Genomic DNA, 15,920 nt, shown 5'->3' on the forward strand with positions numbered 1-15,920 from the left:
GAGTGGACTCTGGCAGATGGTTATGGGGAAAACTGCATTAAATGATTTCCTGTAGGTGATCAAAGAAGTCTTTGTCAGAGCTGCCAGGAGAATCTCACAGAACACTAAACTCTTAGAAGACAGAGCCAAGTACTTAACCAAGTAGTCAGTTTAGCATTTCCGTAATGACTGCCAGCCTATGTCTCCTGACGCAAGGCACAAAGTAAAAATAACATCACCTTTGTGATAGTCCTGCCAGAAATGCATAGCCTGAATCTAAACGTGAAGACACAGCAGACAAGCCCAAATGGAGGGACGTTTCTGCAGAACAAGTTGGCCTATATCCTTCAAAAACATCAGCATCATGGAAAACAAAGATAGATTGAGAAACTGTTTCAGATTGGAAACTAAAGAGACAGTGCTAAATGGGCATCATTGAGATGACTCGCAAATAACTGAATATGGACCGTTCATTAGATAATAGTATTGTAACGACTGTCACATTTCCTGAGTTTGATCATTGTACTTTGGCTATGTAAGAAATGTCCTTGTTCTGAAAATACACAGAAAAATTCCTGGGGTTAAAAGGACACATTATCTGTGTTTGTCTCCCAAATGGATCAGAAAAAAATGGAGACATAAAGCAAATGTGGTAAGGTGAAAGTGAAAGTTGCTCAGTCGTGTCCAACTCTTTGAGACCCCATGGACTATACAGTCCATGGAATTCTCCAGGCCAGAATACTGGCGTGGGTAGTCATTCCCTTCTCCAGAGGATCTTCCCAAAGCAGGGATCGAACCCAGGTCTCCCATGTTGCAGGTGGATTGTTTCCCAGCTGAGCCACGAGGGAAGCCGGGTAAGGTATAAACAGTTGATGAATTGGGATGAACAATATACAGTTCTTGGTACTGTATTTTAAACTCTTCTGATTTTTTTTTTTTCAAAATAAAAAGTTATCAATAAACAAATAGAAAGACTTCCCTGGTGATCTAGTGCTTAAGAATCTGCCTGGCAATGCAGGGGACACAGGTTCTATTCCTGGTCCAAGAGGATCCCACATGCCACAGGGCAACTAAGCCTGTGCGCCACAACTACTGAGCCGGAGGACCTAGAGCCCAAGCTCCGCCTACAAGAGAAGCCACCACAGGCTGCAAGGAAGCGCAGCCCTTCACTCACAGCAGCTAGAGAAAGCCCTCACAGAGCAACGAAGACCCAGAGCAGCGAAAAATAAATTAATTAAAAAAAAAATAGACAAGTAAAAAAAGAAAGAAAAGTGTCAAGTGGTCACCAGCCCAGTCTTGGTGGCTGACAGCTCCCTGTCCCGTATACCTCCCCTCCAAACCCCATGGAATAATGCCTCCCTGTCCCCCACTCCCATGGGGAAGAGGATACCTCCTCTGTGTTGGGGACGTTGACGATCTTTTTAGAGAGCGCAACATGGCCCACCACTCCCATGTCCAGGGGGAACACGATCTCCGAGTCAGGCGCCACCAGGCACTCCTCGAGCACAGCATCCTTGTGGACGTTGAAGAGCCGGGTGGCCAGCTCTGCGATGCCGTTCCGGGCCCTGTACATGAATAGGCTCATGCGGTCAGCCTGCAGCAGGAAGCACAACTTCTTCATGACGTTGAAGACGCACTTCTCGGCCTGCAGGTTGTCCTGAAAGTCCCGCAGGAGGTCGAAGATAATTTCACTCTCTTCCACGCTGCTCAGCGGGTGGTAGTTGCTGAAGTCCACGGCCGCCTCCCTGGGTCCCAGCAGGTCTGAGATGACCTTGGCCCGGTAGCGCAGGTTGTAGTACTGTTTGGCAAAGCTGACATTTGAGTCCAGAAACTTCTCTACTTCCTCTGCCGTCACCTCGCCCATGGCTGGGAATTGCACTGCCTATTTCTGTAGATGGGGGTGAGGCTGGCCTAGACTTCTCTGAGTCTTGTTTGTGAACCTCGTTGGTGTGGCTGCAGAGCAGAGTGAGTGAGCTTGGGAGATTAAATCATTAATATTTCCCCAGAGCAAGGATTATGAGGATCAGGATGTTCTGGGTGCTTCTGGGCCCCAGATGGGAGAGGTGAGTGTTCTCTTTTCACCTTGGTCCGCTAATAGGAGAAGAAAATTTGGCACAGAACTGGCATTGAGATCAAGTAAAAGAAAACACCAAACAGAGAGGCTGCAAACTGGTAACACAAGACATCATACTGTTATAAAGATGCTTTCTTTGCCCTGTATGGTATTTTTCTTTAACATTTGATACGGAAGCCCATGTTTACTGTTTAACAGTTTCGTTTAGCTTCTCTCAGAGAATCAGAAGATCTAACAACCCCGTATCCAGTTTCTCTGTGGCAGAAATGGCTAGAGCTGAGACGAACTGGGCATCCACCTCCTGTCCCTGGCCCCTCACCCCACTCTTCTTCACCTCTGTCCCCAGGATCCCCTAACACACGGCTTCCCTCTGCATGCTCACCACTGAGCCTGCTTCCCTTGTGTACATTATGGGCCAAATATCCACATTACATCTCTGAATTTGAAGGACCTTTATAAAAACAGGGCTTCCCTGGTGGCTCAGCTGGGAAAGAATCCACCTGCAATGAGAGGGACCTGGGTTCGATCCCTGGGTTGGGAAGATCTCCTGGAGAAGGGAAAGGCTGCCCACTCCAGTATTCTGGCCTGGAGAATTCCATGGACTGTATAGTCCATGGGGTTGCAAAGAGTCAGGCACAACTGAGTGACTTTCACTTTTCACTTTATAAAAACAGCACCTTTCATAGATTTTTTTTTCTATTACAATACACATGTTTACTGTAGAAAATACACAAAGAAGGCCCTTAGAATCACCCATAATCCTGCCATTCAAAGGTAACCTTTAGTTAACATTTTTGTTTCTGTCCTTTCCGTAGAGGCTTAACCTTCTACTGTCCTTCAGTCCCTGATCTTTGTTTTGGCATTTTAGGGTGCTTTTGCTGGCTGCAGCCAGTATCTTCTTGGGTTGTCAGCTCAGAAACGCACACAATACTGTGGATTTTATCAGCTCCAGTGAGGCTCAAAATACCAGAATCCTCATTGGGTTGTCTCTCCGAACCCGCCAGGGCAGGAAGAGAAGAGCGCGTTCTTTCTGGATGAAATATACTGTAGTGACTATGGAGATATATATATATATATATATAAGAGCCTGGCACACCTGTCTTATAAATACTGTGGAATGTAGGATCATAGACTGCGGTTGGCACTTTGAACTGTGTAAGTGAACTTTAAAGGAAAGTATCAATAGATCACTTCCTTTATTATAGAGTGTAATTAATTAATTCTCAGGATACTGTGCCTATTCAACACTGTGTATACAGATGACCCTTGGTCTGGTGGATCTCACAATAACTTTTCCAAACACATCCACCATAACTAACGTGAGCTCTCTGTCTGGAATGTGAATCCCTGTCTCTCCAGCTCCTCAGCCTCAAGGTCTCAGCTCATGCTGCTGCTGCTGCTGCTGCTGCTGCTAAGTCGCTTCAGTCGTGTCCAACTCTGTGCGACCCCATAGACGGCAGCCCACCAGGCTCCCCCGTCCCTGGGATTCTCCAGGCAAGAACACTGGAGTAGGTTGCCATGTCCTTAGTCACCCTTAATTGTCTTATCTCAGGGAGCCCCAGTCACTCTCTCCCCAATTCCTGCCTGTCATATCATCCGTTTATTTCCTTTTTCACTATTAAAACGTGTTTTCTGGTTTTATGTTTGTCTGCTCTGTGTCTTCTTCTCTGTACTGTGAGCTCCAGTGAGGGCAGGCACCTGTCAGGACTGATTATTGAGGCTTTGCAAGGCTGTCTAGCATAATCCTTGATGCTCAGTAATGTTGTTTTTAAATGATGTTCATGGTGGTTCATTTTATGTGTTAGTTGGGCTAAAGGATGCCCAAGTAGCTAGTAAAACATTACTTCTGGGTTTGTCATTAAGAGTGTTTCAGAAGAGATTAGTTGAGTCATTAGACAAAGTAATGAATTTTACCCTCCCCAGCACAGGTGAGTATCCCCCAATCCATCAGGAGATTGAATAGGAAAAAAAAAAAAGATGAGGGGAGGGTGAATTGGCCCTCTGTTTGAGCTGGGACATAGATCTTCTCCTGCCCTTAGATGTTGGCACGCCTGATTCTTGGACTCAGACCAGGACTTAAACCTTTGTCCCCTGGACTCAACCTGAATTATATTACTCTTGACTAATTCAAAGTCCTATATTTCTTTTTTTGGCTGCACTGGGTCTTCCCTGAGGTGTATGGGCTTCTCTCTAGTAGTGGCATGTGGGCTTAGTTGTCCTGCAGCATCTGGAATCTTAGTTCCCTAACCAGGGATTGAACCTGCATCCCCTGCATTGAAAGGCAGATTCCTAACTAACTACTGGACCACCAGGGAAGTCCCACAAAGTCCTATATATTCTTTTTTTTTTTTTTTTTAAGCAAGTGGCTAGAGTTGGAGACAAGGATTGAGAAGATGCAAGAAAGGTTTAACAAGGACCTAGAAGAAATAAAAAAGAGTCAATATATAATGAATAATGCAATAAATGAAATTAAAAACACTCTGGAGGCAACAAATAGTAGAATAACAGAGGCAGAAGATAGGATTAGTGAATTAGAAGATAGAATGGTAGAAATAAATGAATCAGAGAGAATAAAAGAAAAACGAATTAAAAGAAATGAGAACAATCTCAGAGACCTCCAGGACAATATTAAACGCTACAACATTCGAATCATAGGGGTTCCAGAAGAAGAAGACAAAAAGAAAGACCATGAGAAAATACTTGAGGAGATAATAGTTGAAAACTTCCCTAAACTGGGGAAGGAAATAATCACCCAAGTCCAAGAAACCCAGAGAATCCCAAACAGGATAAACCCAAGGCGAAACACCCCAAGACACATATTAATCAAATTAACAAAGATCAAACACAAAGAACAAATATTAAAAGCAGCAAGGGAAAAACAACAAATAACACACAAGGGAATTCCCATAAGGATAACAGCTGATCTTTCAATAGAAACTCTTCAAGCCAGGAGGGAATGGCAAGACATACTTAAAATGATGAAAGAAAATAACCTACAGCCCAGATTATTGTACCCAGCAAGGATTTCATTCAAGTATGAAGGAGAAATCAAAAGCTTCTCAGACAAGCAAAAGCTGAGAGAATTCTGCACCACCAAACCAACTCTCCAACAAATACTAAAGGATATTCTCTAGACAGGAAACACAAAAATGGTGTATAAATTCGAACCCCAAACAATAAAGTAAATGGCAACGGGATCATACTTATCAGTAATTACCTTAAACGTAAATGGGTTGAATGCCCCAACCAAAAGACAAAGACTGGCTGAATGGATACAAAAACAAGACCCCTACATATGTTGTCTACAGGAGACCCACCTCAAAACAGGGGACACATACAGATTGAAAGTGAAGGGCTGGAAAAAGATTTTCCATGCAAATAGGGACCAAAAGAAAGCAGGAGTAGCAATACTCATATCAGATAAAATAGTCCTATATATTCTTGATTAAAACTTAGAAAGTACAGGAAGTCACAAAAGAAAAAATGGAAATAAAACATAATCCCAGATATTACCATCGCCAATATTCTTCGTATATTTTTAAACCTTTCCATACCTATCTATATCCATATGTATATTCTCAACCTTGGCATTTTGGGCTCAGTGATTCTTTGTTGTGGGAAGCTGTCCTGTACACTATAAAGATGTTTAGCAACATTCCTGGACTCTACCCACTAGATGCCAGTAGCACTCCCTCCCCTTTAAATTGTGGAAATAAAAAACATTTCCAGACATTTCCAAATGTCCCCTGAGATCAAATTATTCCTATTGAGAACAACTGCTCCACTGCTCTGTTGTTTCTAATTTTCTAGTAGTATAAATTATGGTGTAATGAACACTTACATTTCTTAGTGGAAATATCTAGAAGTGAAACCCCAGGCCCAAAGAGTTTGAAGCTATCTAAGAGTTTGAATAAATAATGCAAATTTTGCTCTAAGAGGCTCTATCAGAGTGTGTGAGGCTGTTCTTACCCCTACTGAGCCCCTCAAAAAATTGAGCAATCTTTCTTAATCCTGACATAAATAGCACTCCGAAATTTGGCCCCAGTATTCCTTCTTATTTTATTTTGTACAGTTTCTCTATACATACTCTAAGCTCCACCCTAGTGTTTTTCATTCTCTCTGACTTTGCCTCTTCACTCTTGCTGAGCCCTTGACCTGTCCCATACCACCCAGTCCAAATGCTGTTCCCACCATGGATTCTTTATGCTCCAGTTAAGACTCTTTCTACTTTGAACTCCAAACTATTGGTCTGCTTCCATGTCAATAGGAGTTTCTACATTCTAGGCTGTGTTATTTCTATACATTTGTACTCTCATCAAACTCAAAGTCTTTGAGGATAGGAGTAAAGCTTTGCCCCTTTTAAAAAGTCTCTAAAACAGCCCAGCCCAAGTCCTTCCTGTCATATGCCCACTGGGCTTAGTTCTGGCTGGGAATATAAGCAACTCTTTTGCAAGAAATCTATTTTTACCTTATTTTTCAATATGCCAGAATGAGACAGTCAAATCTGCTAACAAACTTTAGTGCTAATTGTTGGCTAGGTAGGGATAAGCTAGTATTTGCATCAGTTCACCTCCTATAAGCCTGTTCAATGGGTCTGATTTCAGATGTCAGTGAAGGAAATTTGAAGCTTCTTTCATTGGAAACAGGGGCTACCAGTATGCGTAGGAGAGAATGCTTTCTGTAGTCAAGTCTATACACAAACGTGTTCTACCTGAAAGGAGAAAACAGGACTGCAGGCCCAACAATGCCACTGACTCATTCTATGATCTTGAAAAGGTTCTGTCTTCTCTCAAGGCTCTGTTGATTTTCCTAAGAACAAAACAGAAGAGTTGAATAACATTATCCCTAGCACTCCCGGTTCCAGGACTCCAAACGGGCTGGAGTGAGGGAAGACTGACCAGATGGTTGACCTCTCTGTTTCTGACCACAAGCCTTGCCAAAGGATCCTCCCGGAAGAAAAGCTGGAGCTATTTATTTAACATAATCTCTACCCCAAGATCTATAGTTCACTGAAAAGAAAACTGGAAGGCTTTGAAAATTTACATGACTCAAATCATAGGTGATTTTAAAATATGTATTTATTGAGATAAAATTCACATTATATAAAAACATCTTTTTAAAGGGTATAATTCTGTGGTTTTTAGTGTATTTCTTACGTTGTGCCCCCACTAATCTATTTTCTCATCCTCTGGTAACTACTAATCTACTTTCTCTATGGATTTATCTATTCTGGACATTTCATATAAATAGAATTATACGATATGTGTGTGGCCTTTGTGTCTGTTAGGGGAAGCACACTGATTGAAACCGCCCACCCTGGCCAGGCACCATAGTAACCATTTGCATGAGTTGTTTTATGACAGGAGATCCCGATAAGGAATACAGAACTAATAAGCCACCACCAACTGGAAGAGTTCGGGAAAGGTCGAAAAGAGACACCGCGTGTCCGTCCACTTTCTAGAATCCCTCTCACCAGCATCCATCTAGGCTGAGCAATGCGTGAGCCACCAGGAAAGACTCTGAATTAGAATGACTGGCCAAAGACCACCAGGAAACTAATCCCATCACCATAAAACCCGAGACTGCAAGCCACGCGGCAGAGCAGTTCTCCTGGGTTCTCTTACCCTCTGCTCTCCACCCAGGTGCCCTTTCCCAATAAAATCTCTTGCTTTGTCAGCACATGTGTCTCCTCAGACAATTCATTTCTGAGTGTTAGACAAGAGCCCAGTTTCAGGCCCTGGAAGGGGTCCCCCTTCCTGCAACATGACCATTCTCATTTAGCATAATATTTTCAAGGTTCATCCATACTGCAACATGTAACAGAGCTTCATTCTTTTTTATGACTGAATAATGTTCCATTATGATGGATATAGATACCACATTTCATTTACCCATTTATTAGTTGGTGGACATGTAGGTTGTTCTCACTTTTTCGCTATGCAAGTCTTTGCGTGGACATGTGTTTTTGGTTCTCTTAGGTATATACCCAGGAGTGGAACTGCTGGGTCCACAGGTGGTTTTAAGACACTGAGTTTGGAGGTAAAGAGGGGGGAATAAAAGAAAGAAATAGGGCACAGCAAGGAATCAACTGGGTGAAGGAGAGGTATGTGTGGAAAGGTATTTTGTGAAGCACCTTTTAGAAAGAAGAGGAGCCAGAAATTCAGGACCTGCTAGAATGGGAATGGGTTGTGTTGTATGTCAGTGGCCACCACAAATCCTAGTGTTGGGTGAAATGGTGTCCACAGGCCCCCAGTGTTCATCACTTGTGTTAATAGCAATGATGAGGGAACCAAGGATGTTCAACTAGGAAGAGGCTCTGAAAGATTATTCAGAGTGGAGGAACCAGAGAGCCAGACAAGCCAGTAGGTCAGAGACAAAAGTTATTATAATAAGGCAACACCAAGGAATTCCCTGGCGGTCCAGTGGTTAGGACTTAGCACTCTCACTGCCAGGGCCCTAGGTTCGATCCCTGGTTGTGGAACTAAGATAGCCCAAGCCTTGCAGTGAGGAAAAAAAGCAATACCCATAGTGTTTAAGAGGTGGTGTGTAAATTATTCAATATCCCTGGACCTCACTTTGCTTAGCTGTAAAATTAGAATTCTTTTACATGGTGGTTGTGGAGATGAAATAATATATTGTGTAATGTGTAGCTATGTACCCAGTGCATGTTAAGTTGAACCATATAAAATTGCTCCTCTTTGACTATTTTTGTCCTCTAGGGACAGCGGTTTCAGACTGTTCAATTTAATAGTAGTCATCCAATCATCATTAGTTATCATAACTATCAAAGATTAACTGGATTACCTTAAAGATAGTCAAGTCGTTGTCATCGAAGGTAGGTAAGCCCAGGACAAGGCAGAGGATTCAAATATCAGCATTTAAATAGGAAGATGATTCCTGTTAATCAGTAAGGACGTGGTTGCAAATATTTTAAAAATAATTTTTGTTGGAGTATAGTTGATTTGCAATTTTCCCAGAGGAATGAGGAACTGGCTTAGAATGAGGATTGAGAAACTGGAGGGAAGGAAGTGGGTACAGACGCAAGAAAAACGTGTGGAAGACACATTGGTTGACTGGGAGACAGGGCCTGAGAAACAGTGCTGCCAGCCTGGGTAATTTACGTCACTGGGCATTGAGTGTCCCCCTTCAGGACCTTTCGCTGGCATTACAGGTTGACTTAGCCTCCATTTCCTGATAGGAAGACTTTCACCTCTGGCTTGCCAAACCACACAACCTCTGTGAAGCCATAGAAGGGAAGAGTTTTCCTGGCCCCACCTTGGAACTGCTGGAATGGCCTCCAGCCTCATTTTATTGGGCTCCACCTTCATTTTATGGCTTCCCAGGTGTCACAATGGTAAAGAATCCACTTGCCAATGCAGGAGACACACGAGAATTGGGTTCTATTCCTGGGTCAGGAAGATCCCCTGGAGTTGAAAATAGCAACTTGCTCCAGTATTCTTGCCTGGAAAATTCCACGGACAGAGGAGCCTGGTGGGCTACTGTCCATGGGGCCATCAAGAGTCAGACACGACTGAGCAACCGAACACACACACAAACACACCCTCATTTTATACTTAATCTTGGCTGTCTGCCATATTTCATTTGTTCTTATCCTTGACCTAGAGTTGATGTCAGTTCCTCACTGTCCTGCCTCCTGACGTTGACGTAATGCCATGCCTTTATTCAGCTACGTGGGTTTCCTGTTGAGTCTGCCTCCAAACCGTGGCTAGTCTGTGAAGTTCTCTTTGTTTTACTTTGAGGATCTAACCTGGGTGATGGATGAGCCATGCAATATTTTCTCCTTAGGTGCATTTTAACCTTTACGTCATTTTTATTTTCTCTTCTTTTTTTTAATATTCATTTTTATTTATTTGTCTGTGCTAGGATCTTCAGTTGCTGCATGTGAGCTCTTAGCTGAGGCCTGTGGGATCTAGTTCCCTGAACAGGGATCAAACAGTTTCCTAAACTCTGGTCTCAATTTTCTCATTTGCAAATTGTGGATAATAATGATACTTATTTTATAGAACTGTGGTGAGGCTTAGTGGCAGTGTATGTATAGAACTTTCTTTGTGGCTACTTCTCAGTAAAAAGTGTATGTTAGTCATTCAGTCATGTTTGACTCTTTGTGGCCCTATGGACTGTAACCCATCAGGCTCTGCTGCCCATGGGATTCTCCAGGCAAGGCTACTGGAGGGGGTTGCTATTCCCTTTTGCAGAGGATCTTCCTGACCCAGGGATCAAACCCAGATCTCTTGCATTGCAGGCAGATTCTTTACCATCTGAGCCACCAGGGAAGCCCATAAAGGTAGTTTAATACTTTGGGGCCTGCACCACAGAGCATGTGGGATCTTAGTTCCCCAACTAGGGATCAAACCCCTGGTCCTTATATTGGAGGTATGGAGTCTTAACCACTGGACCACCAGGGAAGTCCCTAGATATTTTGTTTAACATGTATGTAAACATCTTTCTATGCCATTAAATATTCCATTACCACATGACTTTTAATGGCCTCACAGAGTTCCACTGGATGGTTGTACCATAATTTAACATATTTCTAACTATTGGTTATTTAGGCTGATTTTTTCCTTCTTTTTTTCTTTCCTTTGGTATTCTTAAAGAACATTTGCTAAATCTTTGTGCACTTTCTTATTGTCTTATCTTTTAATAAAAATATGAACAGAAAGAACAATTTCAACTACTAATCTTTTAAGATATTGTCCTGGCTATCCAAAAATAAAAGCATTTAAGTAAAGAAATGTTGAGAAAGTCAATATTTTAGTGCAGAGATCATGTTCCATCTTGAATGACCATTTCTCACAGCACCTAGCTCAGAATCCTGAAAGAACAAATCTGGAATGCTGGGGTTTGTTATCACTATGAAACACCAAATAACAGATCACTTTCTGTACCTAAATATTATAGCAAGGGTGACTTGTACTGCTTCACCCCAGTGTAAGAATCACATTTCTTTTCTTCCTCCAAATCAAATTGTATATATTCCAAGCCCCCATCCCACAGCTGGCAGGATATCCAATCTCAATAATTACTGTGACCATCATTCCACCCCAGGGTCATGTGAAGGCCTGTTGGTCTAACTCAGTTCAGCTGGAGAAAAGCGCTGTAACCTTTATTTTGTCCATTCTGTGTCCACACATGTGCCCCTTGTCCAAACTGATAATGCCCCTGAAACAGTGGTGTTCTTGGCCAGGGTTCTGGGGTTCTTGCTATGGCTTCAGGCTCCCAGAGCTACCAAAAGGCACCCACATGGCAAACCTTCCCACCTCCCCAGGGCAGGACAAGGCCCAGGTCCTTGCCACTCGAAGATCCTGCCAAGCCTAGCCCTCTTGGCAGAGGCTTTCAAAAATTTCCTTTCCTCCTCCATTCTTTCCCTCTCTGGGATGATTCAGTCTAATTTCCCTCAAAGGCCAAAAAGAAGAGAGGATCTCTCCTTGAGTCTGAGAATAGTTACTTCCTATCCTGCCACACAGCATCCTTGAGAGGCAAGTCATCAAGAAGGGCCAAGCCCCCTTTAGGAACTGGGGGGAGAGGGAGCTGAGGAAAAGTGGAGAGGACTTCCCTGGTGGCCTGTGCCTAAGACTCCTTGTTACCAGTGAAGGGGGCCCGGGTTCAATCCCTGGTCAGGGAACTAGATCCCACAACTAAGAGCCCACATGGCAGAACTAAGACCCAGCATGGTTAAGTTAATTAGTTAAAAAGAATGGAAACAATATAAATGTCCATCACTGCTTACATGAATGATGGTCCCCCTAAAGAGTGGGATACCATGCAGCTGCTATGACCAAAGACAGCCACAGCGATATTCCTTCCCCACCCGACATGTCCTTCTCACAATGTGACTTGGACATGTCTCTTATTGAGACTTGTAAGTATGTGACTTTTGAGGCCAGATCCTAAAAGGCTATACAGAATCCTCCTATTACTGGAACCTTTGAAGTCTTCAGAGGTCATTTAAGCACAGACTGCCCTGAAACTGCCATGATGTGAGGAAGCCTAAACTAGCCCATACAGAGAGACACAGGGTGAGGCCCTGAGTCTGCATGAAGAGAGATGTTCAGCCTTCAGCTTCTTCATTCCCTGTCTCCACTCTAGCCACTATCTGACTATATAGCTCTATGAGAGATCCAAGCCAGAACCACTCATGGAAACTCTTACCAAACCTCTGACCCACAGCAACCATGAGAAATAACAAAAATGGCGATTGGTATTTTAAGCCACTAAGTTTTGGAATGATTTGTTACTTAGCAGTAGATAGTCATAAAGGAGCTCTTTATGCACTGAGATGGAAGAATCTTCAAAATTTAGTATTATCAATTTCTAAGAGTATAGAATAATAATGTATGCCCATTTCTTTTTTTTTTTTTAATTTATTTATTTATTTGGCTGTGTCAGGTCTTAGTGGCAGCATGCAGGATCTTCATTGTCACGCGGGATCTTTCACTGCAGTGCATGGACTCTCTGGTTGAGGCACACGAGCTCCACGTGGGACCTTTCACTGCAGTGCATGGACTCTCTGGTTGAGGCACACGAGCTCCACACGGGACCTTTCACTGCAGTGCATGGACTCTGGTTGAGGCACAAGAGCTCCAGAGCGTGCAGGCTGAGTAGTCACAGCAGGTGGATTTAGTTGCTCTGAGGCATATGGGATCTTAGTTCCCTGACCAGGGATCGAACCCTTGTCTGTCCCCTTCATTGCAAGATGGATTCTTAACCGCTGGACCACCAGGGAAGTCCCTGCCCATTTTTTTTTTTTTAAGTATATATGAGAGTGACTAATTGGTTGATTGGGGGAGTCTTGTACATGCACAGATAGGCTTATCAACCCTAGGTGTATATTAGAATCTTCTGGTGGGCTTTTAAAAAGCATCAATGCCTGAGCCCACTCTTTCCCAACTCAATCATAATAACTGAGGATGAGACCAAAGTATTTTTATTTTCTAAAAGTTTCCCAAGAGATTCTGATGTGTAGCCAGAGTAGAGAACTGCTGGTTAGACTACCTTGGAAGGCAACACAGGAAGCTAGTGCTGTGTTTGCCTCCAGAAAGGGATGCTGGGGTAAGAATGGATAGTGTAGGAGAGATCTACTTTTCATTGTAAACTCTTTGATATTTCGAACTTGTTTACTTGTACATGTTACCTATTTGTAAGAATAATCAGTGTTAGTTGCTCAGTCGTGTCTGACTCTTTGCAACCCCGTGGACCGTAGCCCACAAAGCTCCTCTGTCCATGGGATTCTCCAGGCAAGAATACTGGAGTGGGTAGCCTATCCCTTCTCCAGGGGATCTTCCTGACCCAAGAATCGAACTGGAGCCTCCTGCATTGCATGCAGATTCTTTACCAGTTGAGCTACCAGTGAGTTCTGCCTAAGAACAATCAAGTTAAATTAAAAAGAAAATGAAAAAAGCAAAACAGCTGTATCAGCAGAAATGAATCCCAAATAGCAAATCAGGAACAGTCCACTCAACAGTGGGGTCTCAGAGGAAGTGACCTGTCCTTCCTGGAAGAGTGGGTAGTCAGGAAGGGCTGAAGAACTGAATCCTGAAGTAATCCCTAACCTGAGATGACTTTGCTGGCCCATAACATCCCCAGTTAACACATCATTAGTTATTCTTTGGAAAAGAGTTTGGGACAGAGTAATGGTTATAATGTACAACCCTCTGGCTGCCAGTTACCTCTGTGCACCCTGAGACCAATAGGATGGAAAATGCTCAGGCCTGGTTGGGAGGGGTGAAGAGATCTGGGTTCTGGCTGGCTGGGCTGCTGACATGCTGTTATTGAGGAAAAGCTGATTATTACTTAGCCAGCTCTCCTTTAGCAGGGATTTGGTTATCTGTTTCACACCTTAAGATTCCTGCCACAGAGAACTGGAGCATGATGAAGGTACAGTAGGAATGGTGGACCAAAGTCTAGCTGTATGAGGCCCCTGGAGATTTGTATGCGGGTAGGTGAGGGGACCACAACATTAAATAGCAGCCTGGATGCTGAATTAGGGGGTTGAAAGGCACCAATGAGAGGCTCGGGAGACAGACAGCTATAACAAAGAAAACCCCTCCCTGTCCCACCTCAGAATCCACTACTTGTCAGTTGAGTGGCTCTGTTAAGTAACAATATTCCAAGCTGCAATTTCTTCATCTACAAAGTAGATGAGGGGCTTCCATGGTGGCTCAGTGATAAAGAATCTGCCTGCCAATGCAGGAAATGCAGGTTCTATCCCTGGGTAGGGAAGATGCCCTGGAGAAGGAAATGGCAACCTGCTCCAATATTCTTTCCTGAGAAATCCCATGGACAGAGGAGCCTGGTGGGTTATAGAGTCCATGGGACACAACTTAGCAACTCAAAAACAACAAAAGTTGATGAGAACGTATGGAATAAGAGAGAGAAAATGATAGCCGTTATTATATTAAACCAGTCTTTAGTGGTATCTATTACACACAAGGATGGGGATAGAGTCTTACCTTTGACTAACACAGTAAGTGTAGTGGTTAAGAGTGGGCTTTGCAGGCAGCTATAATTGGGTTGAAATCATGCTGTTGTCATTTATTAATAACTGTGGGACTGTGGACAAGTCACCTAACATCTCTGAGTCCCATTTCTTCACTGATAAAGGGAGAGTCATAACATAACACCCCCTCAAAAGCTTCTGCTGCTGCTAAGTTGCTTCAGTCATGTCCGACTCTGTGAGACCCCATAGACAGCCCACCAGGCTCCTCTGTCCACAGGATTCTCTAGGCAAGAATACTGGAGTGGGTTGCCATTTCCTTCTCCACAAAAGCTTCTATGAGGCCTAAATAAGATAATAAATGTGAAGTTTTGTGCATCCAGAAATAAATAACCAGAAATTGTTAACTGTTGTCTTCTGTTTGTTTTGCAACTTATAAGGAGTGGACAAAATACATTAACACCCATTGTCTTACTGACTCTTGAGTGTGGGGCCATTAATTACCCTTGGAAAGGTGAGATTATGCGATTTGTCCTCATTGCTAGGGGATTGTACCAGGAGCAGAACCCAGGTGTTCTGATCCTGATATGGCTTGTGACTCTGGAAGTTCGGAATCTGGTGGGTGACAGAAACCTGAGGCTCATCTCAGGGTAAGAAATGGAGTTCCTTGAATGTGTTCTTGAAAAGGGAAGAAAAGCAAGTTGACCATTTTGTTTCCTTCACTGGTTTTCTTTCACTCCCATCTATCCTGTCATTCTATGCAATCATCTGTGAACCCCCCTACAGGCAATACAAGATGGAAAATGAACAAATGAATGTATAATCTATATCGGATAGTGCCTAATTTGTGGCACATAATTAAATGAAGACTACATGCTAAAAAGTGACTAGCAGGACAGTCGCCAAGGAAAGGGCAGGCAGGTCTTTAGGCTGACACTGGAGAAATAAGTAGAGGCCAGGTACTGGAACCAGTCAGTGTCTAGGTCGAGAAAGAGAACAAGCTTGGCAAAGGAGGCTAGGATGGGTGGAGAGGGCTGAGGGAAGGAGAGTTGCGACGTTAGAAGGAAGGGGCCGGGGCCCAGAACATTCAGGACTTTGGGGGCATAGGGAGAAATTTCACATTATCTATGAATGTCAAGGAAAGCCACGGAGGAATTACATTTCATATTTATATACTCATTTACATCTTTAAAAGAACCTTTGGGTATTGGTACCTTCGGTCGAGAGTAAGTTAAACTGGGGCAAGAGGCCCTCTTACTTTGTTGCAGACCTTTTCCCATATAGGGCCTCCATTTCTCTCTCAGTGGGCTTCCCTGGTGGCTCAGACGGCAAAGAATCTTCCTGCAATGTGGAAGACCTGGGTTCAATCCCTGAGTCGGGAAGATCCCCTGAAGAAGGAAGTGGCAACCC

At 43.4% G+C, this 15,920-nt stretch overlaps 1 protein-coding gene across 2 annotated transcripts in view; it reads right to left on the reverse strand.

Moving 5' to 3' along the window:
• The window catches only part of PDE6A (phosphodiesterase 6A), a 124,332-nt gene that overhangs the window by 72,333 nt on the left and 36,079 nt on the right, over positions 1-15,920 (reverse strand). The window lies entirely within an intron of this gene.

This window comes from Bos grunniens, chromosome 7 (assembly GCF_055505025.1).
Source record: "Bos grunniens cultivar Pamir isolate PY7600 chromosome 7, Bosgru_T2T1.0, whole genome shotgun sequence".
Classification (NCBI taxonomy): Eukaryota; Metazoa; Chordata; class Mammalia; order Artiodactyla; family Bovidae; genus Bos; species Bos grunniens.